Source organism: Leucoraja erinacea, chromosome 1, assembly GCF_028641065.1.
Source record: "Leucoraja erinacea ecotype New England chromosome 1, Leri_hhj_1, whole genome shotgun sequence".
NCBI classification, from domain to species: domain Eukaryota; kingdom Metazoa; phylum Chordata; class Chondrichthyes; order Rajiformes; family Rajidae; genus Leucoraja; species Leucoraja erinaceus.
In genome coordinates, this window is record NC_073377.1 from 51,926,347 (window position 1) to 51,947,494 (window position 21,148).

The 21,148-nt window shown below is 45.6% G+C and overlaps 1 protein-coding gene across 7 annotated transcripts in view; it reads right to left on the minus strand.

Moving 5' to 3' along the window:
• Nucleotides 1–21,148, minus strand: part of pde4d (phosphodiesterase 4D, cAMP-specific) — a 679,382-nt gene that overhangs the window by 199,348 nt on the left and 458,886 nt on the right. The window lies entirely within an intron of this gene.

Sequence of the window (21,148 nt, forward strand, 5' to 3'; positions counted from 1 at the left end):
ATGAGATTGGATAGAGTCGTGTGGTTATATGCGTTGCCAGTTACGTTGTAAGGTGAGACCACTGGAGTCAATCACTTCAGTTTTGCTACTTTGAGAAGGGACAGGTTTAGAAAAAGCTTTGAGCAAGGTTTCGACTAGTGGGACCTGAATGTTGGAAATTGATGGGCCTGTCCCATTTACGTGATTTTTTTAGGAGGGAGCGGATTTAGTCGGAGGGCAAAAACTTCAGATTAGGCATGCCCCCTGGTTCGAGAGTTTCCGGAAGTGATGACCGAGGGCTGAGGAAGACGAAACCCTGTTGTGTGTGTTGTGTGGTGGTGTGTGTGGGTGTGTGTGTGTATGTATTTGTATGTGTGTTTGTGAGTGTGTGTGTGAGTGTGTGGGTGTGTGTGTGTGTGCCTGTCTAATTGGTGCGAAATAGGGGATAGTCCCAGCATCAATTTTGTGGTGGGCAGAGAATTCCAGTGTTAAGTGGTGGTGTGTATGTGTGTGTGTGTGTTCTGGGTGAAAAAGCTTTGGATACCTCATATGGATTCTTAAAGGATAAAGAGACACCCACCTAGGGGCGGAGGCATGAAAACAGCTTGGGACTAAGGGAAAAGCGACTTTTTTTTTGATTTAACGAATTCCGATTTTTTAGGGCTGAGATGGCCTTTTTCCGACTAAACCCTGCTGTAATTGTTATATGGTTTCGATGGTTGGACACCCTTCTCCCCCCCTCCCGTGGTCTTTGCTGGGCTCGCGTGTTTCAGCGTGCGTGCGCTCCTGGCGGTCAGGCTGCGCTGCTCTCCACGCTCACAGCCAACGGTTACAAAATGATAGGGCTGGTCGAGATGAAGATTAGATTGAGGTGGACAGTCGTGTGGTTCGAAGTTGAGGTGAGGTTAAGGTGTGAAAGGTATTCATAGTGAGGTACGGTTTGAAAGGTTTAGGTGTGAGCAGAAGTGTGGTAGTGAGCTATCCCTGTGAGGGGTTTACGAATATTTTAGAACAGGAGGAGGTTGTCAAGGAAGGGGACCGAGATGAAGGTTCTTAAAGATAGCAGAGAATTCCACCAACTCTGGGTGAAGGGCTTTTGACTATTAGGCCATTTCAGGTAACATGTTTTTTGATAAATTAGCCATGATGAGGCCATTTAGAAACATAAAATGGCTATTGAAGGTTTTTTCTGTTTCCAATGCTTGAAGAGCAAAACCAGGCTCTAAGTTTAAGAAAGGGGGTTGGTCATTTTGTAGCTGACTATTGTCGCTATTTCATGAAAGTTTATATTTTGGGGGTTTTTAAGAGATGCTATGTGGCAGAAAACTTGGGGAGAAGGCAAAACCCTGTTATGGGGATAAGCCTGACCAGCAGAAAGCTTGCTCGAACCACTTTCTAATCCTGCACCCAAATGCGAGTTTCAGCTTATATATTTGGGGGTTACCGTTGCTTAGAAAAATTCCCTAAACGACCAGCAGAAAGCTTGGAACCGGATAAATCTGACAGGAGCTTCAGGGGGTGTTGTCCCCTGAACCTCCAATGGGTCGCTGACCCTGGACCCCGCCAATACTTCCTACTCTTTTTCTGGAGGTGAATATCATGCTTAAAAAAAATTGGGTCTACTGTATGGGAAGAGTTTAAAAAAAAAAAATAATATTAATAATATAGTTTAATTCAATACAAAATAATAATTAAAGTAAAAATGAAAAGGTTATTAAAGTATCATGTAGGCCAGCCGTAAACAAAAAACCGTTCAAATTAATGATGTTTCATTCTAAATTTAATATAAAAAAAAAATGTTTAATATAAAATAATTATAAATAATTTAAAACACTATTAACATTTATGACAGAAATTACATTTGTGGTGATCTGTCATTGAAGAAGATAACAGTGGTGACCCAGACCTCGTTCCTGGTTACAAAGGGGCCCCTAAACAGTTCAAGCTTCAAGGCCCCAAAAATGTAGGTCCGTCACTGTGCCCACCACCCTTTGTGTGAAAAAGTTACCCCTCAGATTCCTATTAAATCTTTTCCCTGTCACCTTAAACCTATGCACTCACTGGAGTTTAGAAGGATGAGGAGAGTCATTGAAACTTTCTGAATAGTGGAAGGTCTAGATAGAGTGAATGAGGAGAGGATGTTTCCACTAGTGGGAGAGTCCAGGACCAGTGGCCATAGCCTCAGAATAAAAGGACATATCTTTAAAAAGGAGAAGAGGAGGAATTTCTTTAGTCGGAGGGTGGTGAATCTTTGGAATTCATTGCCACAGATGACTGTGGAGGCCGAATATTTTAAAAATGGATATTTTTAAGGCGCAGATTGATAAAGATTCTTGATTAGTGAGGGTGTCAGCGGTTATGGGGAGAACGCTGGAGAATGGGATTGAGAGGGAAAGAGATCAGCCATGATTGAATGGTGGAGTGGACTTGATGGGCTGAACAGCCTAATTCTGCTCCTAGAACCTATGAGAAGATCAATGATTGTAGGATTTTAAGAGATGTGATCCTTGCACAAAGGAAGCAAATTACGTAATCCCAAAATACATTAGGGTTGTGAATAAAGTTAAAGTACAATACAAATAAGGTATTAAATACTCTGCTATTTCATTCATTATTAAAATCTTTCCTGAAAATACCTTATAAAACCTGACTTCTCTCTGTTAATATCCCTGTTCAACCAATAATAAAAAGTTGCACCATTTTTCTGTCAGTTCCTCAGGCTTTGGTGTATTACGTGTTCCTCTAAACTGGTCTGGACGTGAGCACCACTTTCATTCAGTTCGACGCAGAGCATCAAAAAACCACAACCGCTCATTAAAGTGATCAGTTTTCAACCTAAGCTGCAAACGTTGGACAACAATGTTTCAATGAGTAACCACTTGCACCAATCCTTAAAGTAACAGTCTCAATGTTACCATTTTTCACAAGTCTTTTTGACCTACATCACAGTGCTTCTTCCCCCTTTAAAAATAAAGTGAACAATGCTGGATTTGTCAATACAATTAATTGCATGTTTGGTTATGTTCAAAAATATAAACTGGTATATCAAGTTACGTCGAAAAATTTATATACACATACATATGTATTCACAAGCTTTAGAAACAAGGAAGGACTCTTACTCACCAGAAAATTTCCGGAGGCATCCCTTAACCTTGTACCTTGATTCATAACATTTAAATGCCTACTCACAACATTATGAACATTTTTATCTCTCGGATTACATGTGCAGACACCTGCATATCTACAACATTAACAGGGCTCTGTCTATCTTGTGGACTTCACCTTTACTGTGTGCATTCCACTCTATTCACATACTCAAATTCTGCTATTTTCCCCACAGAACGTGGGATAACATAGAACTATGTTATAAACCTAGTATGTCTATGTTATAAACCTAGTATGTCCTGTATGGCTGCCTGTCCTGCAGCTGTCCTCTTCTTTACCGTCCATTTTTTTCACTTCTCCGAAAATTTTGGTACGATATAAAAATGTATTGTGGGGGGTATTTTTATGTGGGTGGTGTGGGGGGGGGGGGGGGGGGGGGGGGGGGGGGGGGAGGGCAAAACTGCTTTTCTCAGCCCCTACCTGGCGGAGAGGCGGCTTTCCTCCACTCCGCTTCTTCGCCACTGTCCGCGCGGCCTACCATCAGGACAGGAGTGGCGTTTCCTGAGGGGACCTGCCAGAACCACTGCTTCGGCGGCGGCACAGCGCTGGAACACCTTCACGGAGCAGAGCTCCGGAATGCTAAGTCCGCCAATGGAACTATAGACAATAGACAATAGGTGCAGGAGTAGGCCATTCGGCCCTTCGAGCCAGCACCGCCATTCAATGTGATCATGGCTGATCATCCCCAATCAATAGCCCGTTCCTGCCTTCTCTCCATATCCCCTGACTCTGCTATTTTTAAGAGTCCTATCTAGCTCTCTCTTGAAAGCATCCAGAGAACCTGCCTCCACCGCAGGCAGAGAATTCCACAATACTCCAGGTGTGGTCTCACGAGGGCTCTGTACAACTGCAGAAGGACCTCTTTGCTCCTATATTCGATTTCCTCCTGTTATAAAGGCCAACATGCCATTCGCTTTCTTCATTGCCTGCTGTATCTGCATTCTTACAATCATAGACTGATGTACAAGGACCCCCAGATCCCGTTGTACTTCCCCTTTTCCCAACTTGAAGCCATTTAGATATAATCTGCCTTCCTGTTTTAGCTACCAAATTGGATAAGCTCACATTTAACCGCATTAAACCTCATCTGCCATGCATCTGCCCACTCCCCCAACCTGTCCAAGTCACCCTGCATTCTCATAGCATCCTCCTCACAGTTTACACTGCCACCCAGCTTTGTGCCATCTGCAAATTTGCTAATGTTACTTTGAATCACTTCATCCAAATCATTGAGCATTGAGCCTTGCTCTCACTAGTCGCTGCCTGCCATTCTGAAAGGGACCCGTTAATCCCTACTCATTGTTTTCTGTCTACCAACCACTTCTCTATCCATGTCAGCACTCTACCCCCAATAACATGTGTCCTAATTTTGCCCACTAATCTCCTATGTGGGACCTTATCAAATGCTTTCTGAAAGTCCAGGTACACTATATCCATTGGCTTTCTCTTGTCCATTTTCCTAGTTACATCTTCAAAAAATTCCAGAAGGTTAGTCAAGCATGATTTCCCCTTCGTAAATCCACGCTGACTCGGACTGATCCTGTTACTGCTATCCAATTGTTCGGCTATATCATCTTTTATAATCGACTCCAGCATCTTCCCCACCACCGATGTCAGGTTAACTGGTCTATAACATTGCAGAGCTGCAGGTATGTGGAGCGGCCAGTGGCGCTAACTTTAACATCGGGAGCCTGGGATCTCTCGCCGAGATCGCTAGTGTTGGAGCTCCGACCAGCACAGTACCCCACAGATGAAGTTGGCTTCGGGAGCCGCGGTCTCCGGTAAGGAAGCAGCCGTTCCAGGTATCCCAAGCCGCTGAGAGGGTTCTCCCAACGCCGGAGCACCATCGACTGGCAAGGGAGCCTAAAACATCGGGCCTCTGTGGCGGCGGCTGCGGAGGCTGCAATAGACCAGACCATGGGTGGACAAGTGGAAGAGGACTGGACTTTGTGCCTTCCCCTACAGTGGGAACCATTGTGGGGGGATGTTTTTATGTTTTAATATTAATTTTCTTCTTTAATGTTATGTTGTATTTGTGCTGCAAGGACATCTGAATTTCCCTGAAAAGGGGATTAATAAAGTATCTATCTATCTATCTATCTATCTGTCTATCTGTCTGTCTGTCTGTCTGTCTGTCTATCTGTATGTCTGTCTGTCTGTCTGTCTGTCTGTCTGTCTGTCTGTCTGTCTGTCTATCTATCTATCTATCTATCTATCTATCTATCTATCTATCTATCTATCTATCTATCTATCCTGATGGTCCGCGTGGACTCAAGTGGGCCTAAAGACCTGTTTCCATTCTAATCTCAAAAGAAAGTCATGCATTGTATGTCTTGTATCTTTGATACTGACCTCATAACCCTGAGCATTCTCTCAAATTGTCCAGCTTCAAATGCTACAGGTCGACCACTACAAGGAGCTCAATAATTAACAGCTTGGTTGAGAACAAACATTTTGATGGTGTCTCTATCCACGTCAAGAAAAATACCTTTGAGGCTCTGATCCTTTTGTGATATTCATTCATGTCAACTACAATAAAGTCGCTGAGGACCTTTCTGATTCGTGCCATTCTAACATCTCCCATAAATTCTTCCACTTGTCTGATGGAGATCCTTTGCTTCACAGTTCTGAATGGATTTTCCTCCTAGAACTTCCTCGTCAATCTGACATTTGCATTCTCTCTGTCACAACTCTTGGGTTAGTTGCTTGTGCTACCTGTGTGTTCCAGTACTATACTCTCATTATAACCTAGCTCTTTCTCAATGCTCTTTTGTACCCGTGCCCCGGAGAATGCGTCTTTAGTCCTCTACTATACTCCTTATATACCCATGACGAGATGGCCGGAACAATGTCATGAATAATAACAAGATAAAGTACAGGAAGGAGACAGAGACAGGTAACATGGTGTCAGGACAACAACTCCTCCCTCAACAATGGTGTCAGGACAACAACTCCTCCGTCTACGCCGCATCTGCTCCACGTATGAGGCGTTCCACACCAGGACATCTGAAATGTCCTCATTATTCAGGGAACGGGGGTTCCCCTCCTCCACCATAAATGAGGCTCGCACCAGGGTCTCTTCCATACCCCGCAACACTGCTCTCTCTCCCCATCCCCCCACTCGCAACAAGGGCCGAGTCCCCCTAGTCCTCACCTTTCACCCCACCAGCCGTCACATACAAAAAGTAATCCTCCGTCAGTTTCGCCACCTCCAACGTGACCCCACCACTCGCCACTTCTTCCCATCTCCCCCCATATCTGCCTTCCGCAAAGACCGCTCCCTCCATAACTCCCTTGTCAATTCTTCCCTTCCCTCTCGTACCACCCCCTCCCCGGGCACTTTCCGTTGCAACCGCAAGAGATGCAACACTTGTCCCTTTACCTCCCCCCTCGACTCCGTTCAAGGACCCAAGCAATCGTTCCAGGTGCGACAGAAGTTTACCTGCATCTCTTCCAACCTCATCTATTGCGTCCGCTGCTCTAGATGTCAGCAGATCTATATCGGTGAGACCAAGCGGAGGTTGGGCGATCGTTTCGCCGAACACCTCCGCTCGGTCCGCAATAACCAAGCTGACCTCCCGGTGGCTCAGCACTTCAACTCCCCCTCCCACTCCGTCTCCGACCTCTCTGTCCTGGGTCTCCTCCATCGCCACAGCGAGCAGCACCGGAAATTGGAGGAACAGCACCTCATATTCCGTTTGGGGAGTCTGCATCCCGGGGGCATGAACATCGAATTCTCCCAATTTTGTTAGTCCTTGCTGTCTCCTCCCCTTCCTCAGCCCCCCTGCTGTCTCCTCCCATCCCCCAGCCTTCGGGCTCCTCCTTTTCCCTTTCTTGTCCCCGCCCACCCCCGCCCCCGATCAGTCTGAAGAAGGGTTTCGGCCCGAAACGTTGCCTATTTCCTTCGCTCCATAGATGCTGCTGCACCCGCTGAGTTTCTCCAGCTTTTTTGTGTAAACTCCTCCCTCAATGTCAGCAAGACAAAGGAGTTAGTTATTGATGCCATACATGCCCCAATCAGCATCAATGACATTGAATTGTAAATGGTTGAGAGTTTCAAGTTCCTTAGCATTAATATTACCAATCATTTGTCATAGAAACATAGAAACATAGAAATTAGGTGCAGGAGTAGGCCATTCGGCCCTTCTTCCCCTGCACCGCCATTCAATATGATCATGGCTGATCATCCAACTCAGTATCCCGTACGCTGACCTTCTCTCCATACCCTTGATCCCCTTGGCCACAAGGGCCACATCTAACTCCCTCTTAAATATAGCCAATGAACTGGCCTCAACTACCCTCTGTGGCAGAGAGTTCCAGAGATTCACCACTCTCTGTGTGAAAAAAGTTCTCCTCATCTCGGTTCTAAAGGATTTCCCCCTTATCCTTAAGCTGTGACCCCTTGTCCTGGACTTCCCCAACATCGGGAACAATCTTCCTGCATCTAGCCTGTCAAACCCCTTAAGAATTTTGTAAGTTTCTATAAGATCCCCTCTCAATCTCCTAAATTCTAGAGAGTATAAACCAAGTCTATCCAGTCTTTCTTCATAAGACAGTCCTGACATCCCAGGAATCAGTCTGGTGAACCTTCTCTGCACTCCCTCTATGGCAATAATGTCCTTCCTCAGATTTGGAGACCAAAACTGCACGCAATACTCCAGGTGTGGTCTCACCAAGACCCTGTACAACTGCAGTAGAACCTCCCTGCTCCTATACTCAAATCCTCTTGCTATGAAAGCCAACATACCATTTGCTTTCTTTACTGCCTGCTGCACCTGCATGCCTACCTTCAATGACTGGTGTACCATGACACCCAGGTCTCGCTTGCATCTCCCCCTTTCCCAATCGGCCACCATTTAGATAATAATCTGCTTTCCCGTTTTTGCCACCAAAATGGATAACCTCACATTTATCCACATTATACTGCATCTGCCAAACATTTTGCCCACTCACCCAGCCTATCCAAGTCACCTTGCAGTCTCCTAGTCCCCCAGCTTAGTGTCATCCTCAAACTTGGAGATATTGCCTTCAATTCCCTCATCCAGATCGTTAATATATATTGTAAATAGCTGGGGTCCCAGCACTGAGCCTTGCGGTACCCCACTAGTCACTGCCTGCCATTGTGAAAAGGAACCCGTTTACTCCTACTCTTTGCTTCCTGGTTTGCAACAGCCAGTTCTCTATCAAACATTAATACTGAACCCCAATGCCATGTGCTTTAAGGTTGTTTCAAGTTCCTTAGCATCAATATTACCAATCATTTGTCATGGACCAACCACATTAAAGTGACTGTCAAAAAAACACACCAGCGCCTCTACTTTTTTACTAGGAGTCTGAGAAAACTCAGCATATCTCCAAAGACTTAAAATTCTATAGATGCACCATAGAAAGCATAATGTTGTAGCGGCACCTGCTGGTGCCTGCAGGTAATCGAACCCTGCGGTCGGGTGCCTCGGACATGTGACTCTGGGGAGGAGTTGTGTTCGCGCGTTTTCTGGGCGATGCCCCTTCAGTCGCTCTAGACTACCGTTGTGGCTGGATCTGTTTATTGGTTGTGTTGAGATACTTCGTCAGTTTACTTGTTTAGTTAATAAACAGTTAATCCGCCAAATTGGTGACACCGATGCGTCCATCCGCAAATTGGACGACAACATGCAGGATAATTACCTTCTGGCCGCCGCTCCCAACGCCCATCAAAATACAGTCAGCCTCAAACTGCCCGTTTTTGGCCCGATCAGCTCAGGTGTGGTTCGCCCACGTTGCAGCGCAGTTTCATCTGCACCACATCGTTGCAGATGAGACAAGATACTTCCACGTGGTGGGAGCCCTGCCGCAGGAGTCAGCCTACCGTCTACTGCCTTATCTTCGGGACCCACCTCAAGGCCCTCCTGTTGCACACTTTTGGAATCAGCCGACGGGACTGTGCCACCCGCATCCTTCACATGGACGGTTTGGGATATCGACAGCCGTCCGTCCTCATGGACAGGATGCTCTGCGCCATTAACCGCGTGCCCGCACCAGCACGCCTTTCTTCTCGGCGGCTCCGCGAGGAGGGCACGCCCTCTTCTTCCACCGAAGAACCAGAGCAGCGTCCCGAGACTCATGGTAGGCACCATTTGTGTTACTACCAGATCCGCTTTGGCGCGGAGACTCGACGCTGCCGCCGTCCCTGCACGTTTCAGGGAAATGCCTCGGCCGATCGTCTGTAGAGGCGATCGCAATCGGCCAAAACGACCACCTCTACGTCAGCGATCGCCATTCCGGCCGCCTTTTCCTGGTGGACTCCAGCGCGATCGTCAGCATACTTCACCCGACCGGCCTTGACCCTGGTGCTGGTAAGAAGGGCCCCGTCCTCTCAGCCGTTAACGGAAGCGATATACGAATGTACGGTACGTGGTCTCTTACCCTCACTTTCGACTCCCTCACGTACAAGTGGAAATTTATCGTCGCGAACGTTGCCCAGCCGCTCTTGGGAGCCGCTTTCCTACGCGCTTTCTCCCTCGTCGTCGATTTACAGGACGGTCGCAAGATTCCGCGGTCGGACATCGCACCTCGCAGCCCGCCCCCACCTGTCCCGTAGTTTGACGCCGTCGCCGGGGGCCTGTACGTTGTCCTGCTCTCTGATTTCCCTGAGCTACTTACACCCTATTTCAGCGGGGCGGCTCCCCACCACATCCTCACCGAGGCCCCCCGGTGCATGCCCGGGCGCGCCGCCTCCCGCCGGACAAACTGCGCATCGCCCAGGATGAGTTCCAACTGATGGATGACATGGGCATTGTCCGGCGGTCTGTCAATCGTGGGCCTCCCCACTACATATGGTTCAGAAATTATCTAGGGGGTGGAGACCATGCAGCAATTACAGGCGCCTTAACGCGGTGACCACGGCGGACCGTTACCCGGTGCATCACATGCAGGATTTCTCCGCGCACCTCAAGGGCGCCGCGTTTTTCTCTAAAACTATAAATTAAAGTTGAACCTGAAATAACCAAATCCCCGTCCACACAGCTGACGTTCCCAAAACCGCCACCATCACCCCGTTTGTCCTTTGGATACCTTTCAGCCTGAAGAATGGCGCGCAAGTGTTCCAGTGGCTCATGGACCAGGTCGGACGGGGCCTGCCTTTTGTTTTCATTTATCTGGATGACATTCTGGTCGCCAGCGTTCCCAGGTGGAGCACGGCGCCCACCTCCGCCTCCGCGAACACGTCCTGGTAATTAGCCCCGCGAAGTGTCAGTTTGGCATGAGTTCCATTTCGTTCCGGGTTACCCCACAGGGTGCTACCCCTCTCCCTGCAAAAGTTGAGGACATCCGGAAAAAATAATGCAAGGCAAGATGCCAGTTATCCTCGTCGGCTTTCCTCCCTTTTGTAAAAGGTTGCCCAGTAAAGTTCACTGGTTTCTTTTTTACACCACCTGACACACAAACATACATTGCTCCATAAGAGTGGCAGAAAGAGATAAAAACACCATGCTGACTCAGTCTAGAAGCATGGCTAACTGCATGCTCAGAGTTCAACGTTAGTCCCGGACTGCGTCAATCTGAACAACTCTGAAATGTGATACTGTTAATAAAAATACAGGCAATCCCATACATTACCTAGGAGGGAGGTGGTTATATTCAGAGGAAACTAGCCATGTTTTTTTTCATAATGCAAAGCAGTTCCATCTACGCATGCACCAAGAAACACTAGTTAAAAACAAGATTTTGTCGCTTTATTTACTTTTTTTTCATCACATACTTTCCATGGGAGCATAATTTATTAAATTTCTCAAGAGAGTCAAGAGTGTCACATGTAGTAGCAATGGATGAAATGCTGCAGCTCTACAGGCAATAACATACAAATAAATATGCAATAATCAGTAATACAATACATAAAAAGTCAGTAATACTAGATAACCAGGTCATAATAGTACAAAACCGAAGTACAAAGTGCAACCACTACAAAGTCTATGGTCAATTTTTTGGGGAGTGATTTGTGAATTCTGTGCAGGCGAGTTTCCATAACTGAACGGACGTGACACAGGGGTCACCTGTACTCAAGCTGCATTTACCAATTCTAATGGCTGCAGAAACCCATGGCAACTAATCAATTTCAACCCTACCCATTGTTGGACAAATTCTATAAATGACATGTTTTAATTAATTTTTAAACAGCAAAATTGCTATATACTTAAGTATTGTTTCTAAATTCTTTGGCATGTCTTATTTACATAATTTCTGATATGTCAGAGACTCATGATCAAGAGCTATCCTTGCAACAGTACAGATATGATCCTGATTGTGGGAGCAGCATGCTTATATATAGCATTACTCAAGGTATAAGTTCTTGCCGGTATTGTTGTTCCTCTACAAGTATTATTCCATGATAAGTATATAATACAAATCAAAATGCCCATCCAATAATAAAACACCGGCACATATGCAACCCTATTAATGATTTAAGCACAGTAAAGCTTTGATTGTGTTTGCCAACTATTTGAAAATTGCGATGGTTCGGCAATTGCGATGGTTCCAGCCTGATGAAAAATGTCCACGAGTAAAAAAGTAGCCCCGAGTGCCTACGACTGACATAACGAGCCGCTACGATATATCCACAGGCTCCTAGGCCTCCTACGGACTCGTTACGAACATTCTGCGAGTTTGAAAACTCGGGAGAATTCGTGAATAACTGAGGAGAATTTGTGAATAACTCGTGAAAGTGGGACAGGCCCTTAAGGTGTCTAATGTGTGTAATTAGACCTCATAAAAAATGATAGTGCATCATCTTAAAGCTCTTACATTACTAATCTTTTTTTCAGTCCCGATGTCAGAACATTGCCACTCACATCTCTGTGGTAGACGCACATGTACTTTGGAAGATTATTTATCTTGACATTTATTTTTAGTCACGAATAAAAGGGGGAAACATAATTGAGTGTGTGCTAACAAATCAAAAAAGGAATTGTATAAATAAACAGCATATTGAATAAATTGGACTCAAACACACTTTTCCATTTATCCTATTCACCATAGATGTCGAGGGGAGTTACAACTTCCACCACAAACCAAGGTAATCCCACTATTGAGTGTAGTAACACAAATAATAATAAGATGGGTGACCAGTCCTTCATCCAAGCATAAACATGTCTTATACCATCATGTCCAAGTTGGCCTGACTAGAACCCTGGAGAGAATTGTGGGCAGGAATGAATGAATACATTTCTATTAATACTTTGTGCCTCCTCTGGCAAAATTTAAACAATTCCATAAAGGCTTTTTTGTAAAAGTGGACTTCAAAGCAAATGAAAACAGCATCCTATCTAATTGGAACTAATGTGACGACTTGCAACCCCATAGGATTAATTCCAGATCTTATTTCATAAAATGTTTACTTAAAACCTGAATTAATTGCATCACATCTGCACCTATTCAACTAGTACTGCACCATGTTTAAGAAGGAACTGCAGATGCTGGAGAATCGAAGGTACACAAAAAAGCTGGAGAAACTCAGCGGGTGCAGCAGCATCTATGGAGCGAAGGAAATAGGCAACATTTCGGGCCAAAACCCTTCTTCAGACTGATCGGGGGCGGGGGTGGGCGGGGACAAAACTGTATAGTACTGAATAGTACTGCACCATTCTGGTTAGCTGACTACAACTGGACTAGTCAAGACAAGTCAAGAGAGTTTATTGTCATATATCCCAGATAGGACAATTAAATTCTTACTTTGCTTTATAACAAGAAATTGCAACCTAAACATTAATTCAAAGATGTGAATGAAATGGAGCTCTTCATCAATATTTCCCTATAGCATTAGATCTGATATTTTAGCTATAATTTGTAAGGAGTGTGCTATTGATTGAGAGTATAATTTGAGCAGAGGGAGTATCGACAATCATAACTTTTGGCTTGACTGGGAGCTGTGTAATCATTAATAATTTAAGTTGCTTTCAATTATGAACAACATCGGTGCTCTCAAGGTCTGGGGCACTGTGTAGCTAAAAAAACTTCCTAAAGCAATATAAAATAAGTATAAAGCTGGTATACAAGAGATAATTCTTCTACAAACTTGTAATGTTTTATCCGAAATTATGAATGTGAATATTATGTCTTACTTTGGCACTTCATTAAGTACAAATCATCATCAACTACAAGCCCACTGACTCCAACTGTTACTTTAACTACACCACCTCCTCCCACCCCGTCTCTTGCAAGGACGTCTTCCCTTTCCAGCAGTTTCTCCATCTCTGCCGCAGCTGCCCGCACAACGAGGTTTTCCACTCTTGGACATCTGATTGTCTTCGCGTTTTCTGGTCATGTGGTTTCCCCCCTACAGATTCAGAAGGAGCTTTCAAGGGTGTCTTCCCTATTTACTGTTGTTCTGCTCTCAACCATCCTTCCCACTGATAGAAGAAGGAGAGTGTTCCCTTGGTCCTTACCATTCATCCCACCTACCACATCTTACACATCATTCTCCAAGACTTCCACCAGCTTCAATGTGATCCCACCACCAGTCACATCTTCCCCTTCCCAACTTTACCCGCTTTCTACAAACACCACTCTCTCCGTGACTCCCAAGTTGGCTGAATGCTGCCCATTAACCCCTCTTCCTCCCCAGGCTCTTTACCCTGTGTCGCAGGAGATACAGCATCTGTCCCTGCTCTCTCACCTGCACCGCAAGAGCCTTTCCAGGTGAGACAGAGGTTTACATGTACCCATGCCAACCTCGTCTACTGCATTCTGTGCTCCCGATGTAGCTTTCTCTGCTTCAGTGAGACCTTCAAGGGTAGACTAGGTGATCGCTTCACGTACATTTACATGAAGCCCGCCAGGGACAACTGAAGCTCCGATTGCGAGCCATTTCAATTTCCCTTCCCCTTCCCATACTGACATGTCTGTCCTGGGCCTCCTCCACTGCCAGAGTGAGGTTACACGGATTTGGACGAGCAACACTTCAGATTCTACTTTGGTAACTTGCAACCCAGTGCTCTGAACATTAAATTCTTCAATTTTAAGTTACACTTCCCAATCCAATCTCCCCCCTGGCAAGCAACTTCCTTTCCACTCACAGCCTTTGCCACCCTGGTTACTTTCCTTTCCTCCACATGCTCATCCTTTCCCTTCCATTTTCCAGCTCTCCAATTTTTCTTCACTGGCACTATATATACCCTTTTATTTTCTCTTACATTTGCCATCCTTCACTCTGATTCTACATTTCACTCACTGCCGTCCTTTCTCATCAGATTCCACCATTTACACACTTTTGTCTGCTCCTCATTCCACCTCCAACTGATCAGTATTGCCACAGTTCATATTTTCATATTCTTCACATATCTTCATAATCTACTTGGGTAACATCCAACCCAGATGTTACCAGTTTTTTTTCTGAACAGCTAATGCATACATATTTATCAATGCAGGGAAAAGCCACATTATACCAGCCACAAATTCTAAAATAGCTTTTTTCCCAGGCTAACCAGACATTTTTGCAAACGATAATGTGGCCACTCTCTGCATTTTCATAAAACTGAGAGATTACAAATATTAATTTGTTAGAGAAGAATGTTGAGTTTTTCCAAAGAAATAGATGGTATGTTTTGTCGCAAATCTGCCAAAAGCCAATAATAGTTTATCTCATTGTCAACAAAAAAATGCAAATGCTGGTGTACACAAAAGGACACAAAGTGGTGGAGAAACTCAGTGGGCAGGCAGCATCCCTAAAGAACATGGATAGGTGGTCTTTTGTTCTGTCTGAAGAAGGTTCCTGACCCAAAATGTCACCTATCCATGTTCTCCAGAAATGCTGCCTGACCTGCTGAGTTACTCCAGCACTTTCTTTATTTAATTTCATTACTTGTTTGGTATGCCCAGTGGCTGCGATATCTGCAGATTATTACCCATTAACTCAGTTCACTCACTTTGCCAAATGGTGGACTTTGCAGGGAAGGTAAACATAACCAGGATACCAACATGCAGGTACCAACATGCCTTGTTGGTAATTATAACCATATAACCATATAACAATTACAGCACGGAAATGACAAAATGATACAAACGAACCTGCCTCCACCACCTTCACTGGAAGCTCATTCCACACAGCTACCACTCTCTGAGTAAAGAAGTTCCCCCTCATGTTACCCCTAAACTTCTGTCCCTTAATTCTCAAGTCATGTCCCCTTGTTTGAATCTTCCCTACTCTCAGTGGGAAAAGCTTATCCACGTCAACTCTGTCTATCCCTCTCATCATTTTAAAGACCTCTATCAAGTCCCCCCTTAACCTTCTGCGCTCCAAAGAATAAAGCCCTAACTTGTTCAACCTTTCTCTGTAACTTAGTTGTTGAAACCCAGTCAACATTCTAGTAAATCTCCTCTGTACTCTCTCTATTTTGTTGACATCCTTCCTATAATTAGGCAACCAAAATTGTACACCATACTCCAGAATTGGCCTCACCAATGCCTTGTACAATTTTAACATTACATCCCAACTTCTATACTCAATGCTCTGATTTATAAAGGCCAGCACCCCAAAAGCTTTCTTTACCACCCTATCTACATGAGATTCTACTTTCAGGGAACTGTGCACAGTTATTCCCAGATCCCTCTGTTCACCTGCATTCTTCAATTCCCTACCATTTACCATGTATGTCCTATTTTGATTTGTCCTGCCAAGATGTAGCACCTCACACTTATCAGCATAAACTCCATCTGCCATCTTTCAGCCCACTCTTCCAACTGGCATAAATCTCTCTGTAGACTTTGAAAATCTATTTCATTATCCACAACCCTACCTATCTTAGTATCATCTGCATACTTACTAATCCAATTTACCACACCATCATCTAGATCATTGATGTACATGACAAACAACAGTGGACCCAACACAGATCCCTGTGGCACCCCACTAGTCACTGGCCTCCAACCTGACAAACAACCATCCACCATTACTCTCTGGTATCTCCCATTCAGCCACTGTTGAATCCATCTTGCTACTCGACCATTAATACCCAACAATTGCACCTTCTTAACCAACCTTCCATGAGGAACCTTGTCAAAGGCCTTACTGAAGTCATATATACAACATCCACTGCTTTACCCTCATCAATTTCCCGAGTAACCTCTTCAAAAAATTCAAGAAGATTAGCCAAACATGACCTTCTAGGCACAAATCCATGTTGACTGTTCCATTGATATGCAACAGACCAAATTCTCTATTAGTTTAACTGTTAATACCCATATTTTATTGATGGCCATCTTTGTATCCAAGTACATTTAATACATCATAATATTGAGGAAAATGGGAGGGAATGGAGGAATATCGATCACATGAAGATCGAGGAGATTAACCTAGCATCATGTTTTGCACAGACATTGTGTGCTAAAAGGTCTGTTCCTGTGCTGTACCGCTCTATACTCTATGTTAATTGATGTTGAAGCTCAAAGTATATATGTTATGGTGTGTTGCAGCTATCACAGTAACCCGACGGCCATGGCTTACCATCATCCCCTTCCTGTAGGCAATTTGGAACAACATTAAATAAGTTCCTTGATAACAAAATGTGCATTCCATCTGTTTTACATATCTCATTGCACATCTATTGCACAAAATCTTAGTTACAGTGTCCATCCTGAGTAACATTAAGCATAATGGGGCATATTAGAGAGGCAGAACCTCCCAGACGGGGAAATCTACCCACTACTTTTCTACGTTATACATCTTGTTCCAAATTACCATTAATTGCGCTGCTGGTGGATAATATGCATCTGTATATACTAGGAAATTGCTCCTCTGAAAAATGAAGCCAGTTGGCAAAAAGTGTTTTGATAAATAAATTGTCTTTCCTCATTGGAAATAATGGAAAAGGTTAGAAGGTAATGGATTGACAGGTAATGGATCATTTGTAGGAGTTCAAAAGGTGGCTCACCGCCACTTTCCAAGCCAATTAAGGAAGGGTAATGCACGACTTCTATGATAGTAATGCCCTCGTTCTGCAAGCGAATACATTTCGAAGCAGGGAACACAAGGAATTGCAGATGTTGGAATCTTGAGCAAAATACAAATCGGCGGAACTCAGCGAGTCAGGCAACACCTATAGAGGGAATGGACAGGCAACATTTTGGGTTGGGGCCCTACTTCAGACTAATTGTAGCCGAGAGAAAGCTCGAAAAGAGGGGTGGGGTCAGGACAATACATGTGAAGGGGGTTTGATTGGAAGATGGGTGGAGTGAGTGACAAAGGGTAGAGATGAAAAGACAAAAGGATGTCAGGGAAGGAGAGAGGGGTGGGATGTAAAGCCAGAGGGAGGGATATAGGTGGAAGTGGCCAGGGCGGAATAACGGGAAAGGGACTCGGGGTTGGGAGATAAGTGTATGGAGGGGAAAGGAGAAAGGTGACTGGGGCAGGATAGTGGTGAAAAATAGGTGTATGTAGGGTGGTGAGAGATTAATCTATCTATATACATAACTAAAACTCTGATCTTGTGCTCTTTCGGTTTGCGCATTTTTTCTATTTGCACAAAAAGGTATGTGATAGCGCTCCAATTTTTTGTCCCCTTACTCACCATACTCCTGTGCTGTGAGTGCAACAAGTTTTGTTCTGATCTACGGTATATTGTAAAAGTTATTAAGGTTTAAAAATCATAAAAAATGCTCATGTGCAGATTGCTGTCAGTCACCGCCACGCAGATTGGTCTCCTCCCGTCACTCAGGAAGGGGTGTCGTTGGGTCAGCGGCGCCCCTTCCTGGCACCTTCACCACACTGATTAGCCACGTCCGCTGTCGGGGCCTGGACTGGATCTCAAGCAGCGACTGAGCTGAGGGCTGGAGAGGTGCCCAATCCCGGGGCCTGGTCAAGGTGTACCAGCGCCTCGGGTGCCGCCATGCCGCCGCCATCCTGCAGCATAGCCTCTACTTCCTGCTTTGCGGGCATGTCTGGCTCAGCCGCCCACCGCCCTCACCCCGACCCCGGCACAGCGAGCCCGGCTCCGTCGAAGGCCAGGTTCTTGTGCTTCGGCCGCCTACAGTCAGGGCCAGGCCGAGTACGAGAACCAGGCCGAGTACCAGGCCCTGGCGCTGCTCTACGACCTGGGTAGATGCTGAGGCAGGGAATGGGAGTGAGGGGAGAAGGATAACGGAAATGGGGAAGAGGGACGGGCAGCGCTCCAGCGGCTCCTGCCCGTGGGCGCGGACACGAGGTGGGGGAGACCATAATGCACCGCACCGTTACACAGAGAGAGGGAGCGCCGCAGCCTGGCCCACAGCATGGGGGGGGGGGGGAGAGGGAGGGGGAGTAGAGAGGGATGAGGGGAAGGAAGGAGAGGGGAGAGAGGGATGGGGAGGAAGGAAGAGGGGAGAGGGATGGGGGGAGGGAGAGGGGGAGGGAGGGATGAGAGGGAGGGGAGAGGGAGGAGGGGAGAGGTGGAGAGGGAAGGGAGGGGGAGAGAGGAGGGAGAGGGGGGGAGAGGGAGGGAGGGAGGGAGGGAGGGGGAGGAGAGGGAGGGGGGAGGGAGGGAGAGGAGGAGGAAAGAGAGCGAGGGAGTGGGGTAGAGGTGTGGTGGAGTGCAGGGGGGGGGGGATGGGGTAGAAGAAGAGGAGAGGGAGGGAGGGGGGAGGGGTGGATTTGATGTGAGTGGGATAGGGGTGAGTGGTGGAATATTGCGTTGGGGGAATGGGTTGCGTTGGGGGAACGGGTGAGTGGTGGAATATTGCGTTGGGGGAATGGGTTGCGTTGGGGGAATGGGTTGCGTTGGGGGAACGGGTGAGTGGTGGAATATTGCATTGGGGGACCAGGCCTCCTGTGTGACAGGGACCCAATGGGCCCAACTTAGTCTAGTTATTAATTGTAGAATGTAATGTTTATACTGTAACTGGAATATGAGATGTTTAAAAAAACAGAATCGGATATATTTTTAAGAATTAGGTCAAATTTGACATAAGACTTGAGGATGCAAGGTCGGAAAAAGCATTCCATGAAATCTTGCTGCATTTGTTAGGAAAACTGTATTTTCCTACACATCCGTTATTTTGAACTCTCTCATCCCTTAGAGAGGCAGAGAGGCAGTTATCGCACCTCTCTTTTACTGCATCCTTCATTTACATGTTGGCAAGATGGCTTGCAGCACGTGCCAGAGCTCGTGCTCCCAAACACATGCAAAGTCAAAGTGTAGGATACTGTACATTTAAATTACATTTGTAAACTAATAATCCAAGTCATTCTAACCACAGATAACAGGTGCTAATTGTAACATTAAAACCCTGCTCTGTGAGACCAGTTACATGGACCGTGTCTATCCTGTAGGAACAAGAATATAGCGCCCATGTTATTTGTTGTCAAGGACATATTTAATTTGCAATGAAGTCATCCAGAAGTTTTCAGTGAAAATAACAACATATGCAATTATCTTTTGCATGTTGCATAACAACATATGCATGTTCCAATTTACCTAATGAGCGTAAATTAGCTCGATGCTCCATCAGCCAATTCAGTAGCACTTAAAGATCACATAGTTTGACAAGGAGCAGGAATTGTGTAAGAAGGAACTGCAGATGCTGGTTTAAACCGAAGGTAGACACAAAAAGCTGGAGTAACTCAGCGGGCCAGGCAGCATCTCTGGAGAGAAGGCATGGGTGACGTTTTGGGTCAAGACCCTTCTTCAGACTGGTTAGGGATAAGGGAAACGAGAGATATAGACGGTGATGTGGAGAGATGAAGAACAATGAATGAAAGATAGGCAGAAAAGTAATGATGATAAAGGAAACAGGCCATTGTAAGTAGACAAAAATGCTGGAGAAAGTCAGCGGGTGCAGCAGCATCTATGGAGCGAAGGAAATAGGCAATGTTTCGGGCCAAAACCCTTCTTCAGATTCTGTAAGCTGTTGTAGGGCAAAAATGAGAAGCTAATGAGACTTGGGTGGGGGAGGGATAGAGAGAGAGAGGGAATGCCGGGGCTACCTGAAGTGAGAGAAATCAATATTCATACCACTGGACTGTAATCTACCCAAGCGAAATATGAGATGCTGTTCATCCAATTTGCATTTAGCCACACTCTGACAATGGAGGAGACCGAGGACAGAAAGGTCTGTGTAGGAATGGGAAGGAGAATTAAAGTGTCCAGCAACCGGGAGATCAGGTTGATTCACACGGGCTTAGCAAAGATGTTCCGTGAAACGATCGCCAAGTCTGCATTTGTTCTCGCTGATGTGTTAGAGTCCACATCTTGAATAACGGATACAGTAGATGATGGAGGAGGACCAGTGGACCCTGCCTAATATGAAAGGTCTGTCGGTAGGAATGTGAAGGAGGAATTAAAGTGTCCATCTTCTGCGTTTGCAGGGGACGGTAGATCAGGTGTGATTCACACGGGCTTAGCAAAGATGTTCCGTACAAGTCCATGCCGCCAAATTTTTTTGCCTTTGTCCCACCTGCCTGACTGTGTTATAACCCTCCATTTCCCATCTTGAATGCCTATCCAATTTATTTTTAACATGATACCAGTGACCTGCCTGGACCACTTCCACTGGGAGCTCATTCCACACCGCCACCACTCTCTGCTTAAAGAAGTTCCCCCTCATATTACCCCTAAACGTCTGTCCCTTAATTCTGAAGTCATGTCCTCTTGTTTGAATCTTCCCTATTCTCAAAGGGAAAAGCTTGTCCACATCAACTCTGTCTATCCCTCTCATCATTTTAAAGACCTCATCAGGTCCCCCCTTAATCTTCTGCGCTCCAGAGAATAAAGACCTAACTTATTCAACCTATCTCTGTAACTTAGTTGTTGAAACCCAGGCAACATTCTGGGTGGGAAGGGATGATAACCAGGGAGTTACGGAGGGAACGGTCTCTGCGGAAAGTGGTGGAGATAGGAAAATGTGGCTAGTGGTGGGACCCGTTGAAGGTGGCGGAATTTTCGGAGGATTAAGTGTATTATGCGATGGATAATGGGGTGGAACGTAAGGATTAGGACTCAGTTATATTCACTGACAATTTTCCTTCAATCAGCTATGAAAATGGGGTGGGAGATTGCAACCT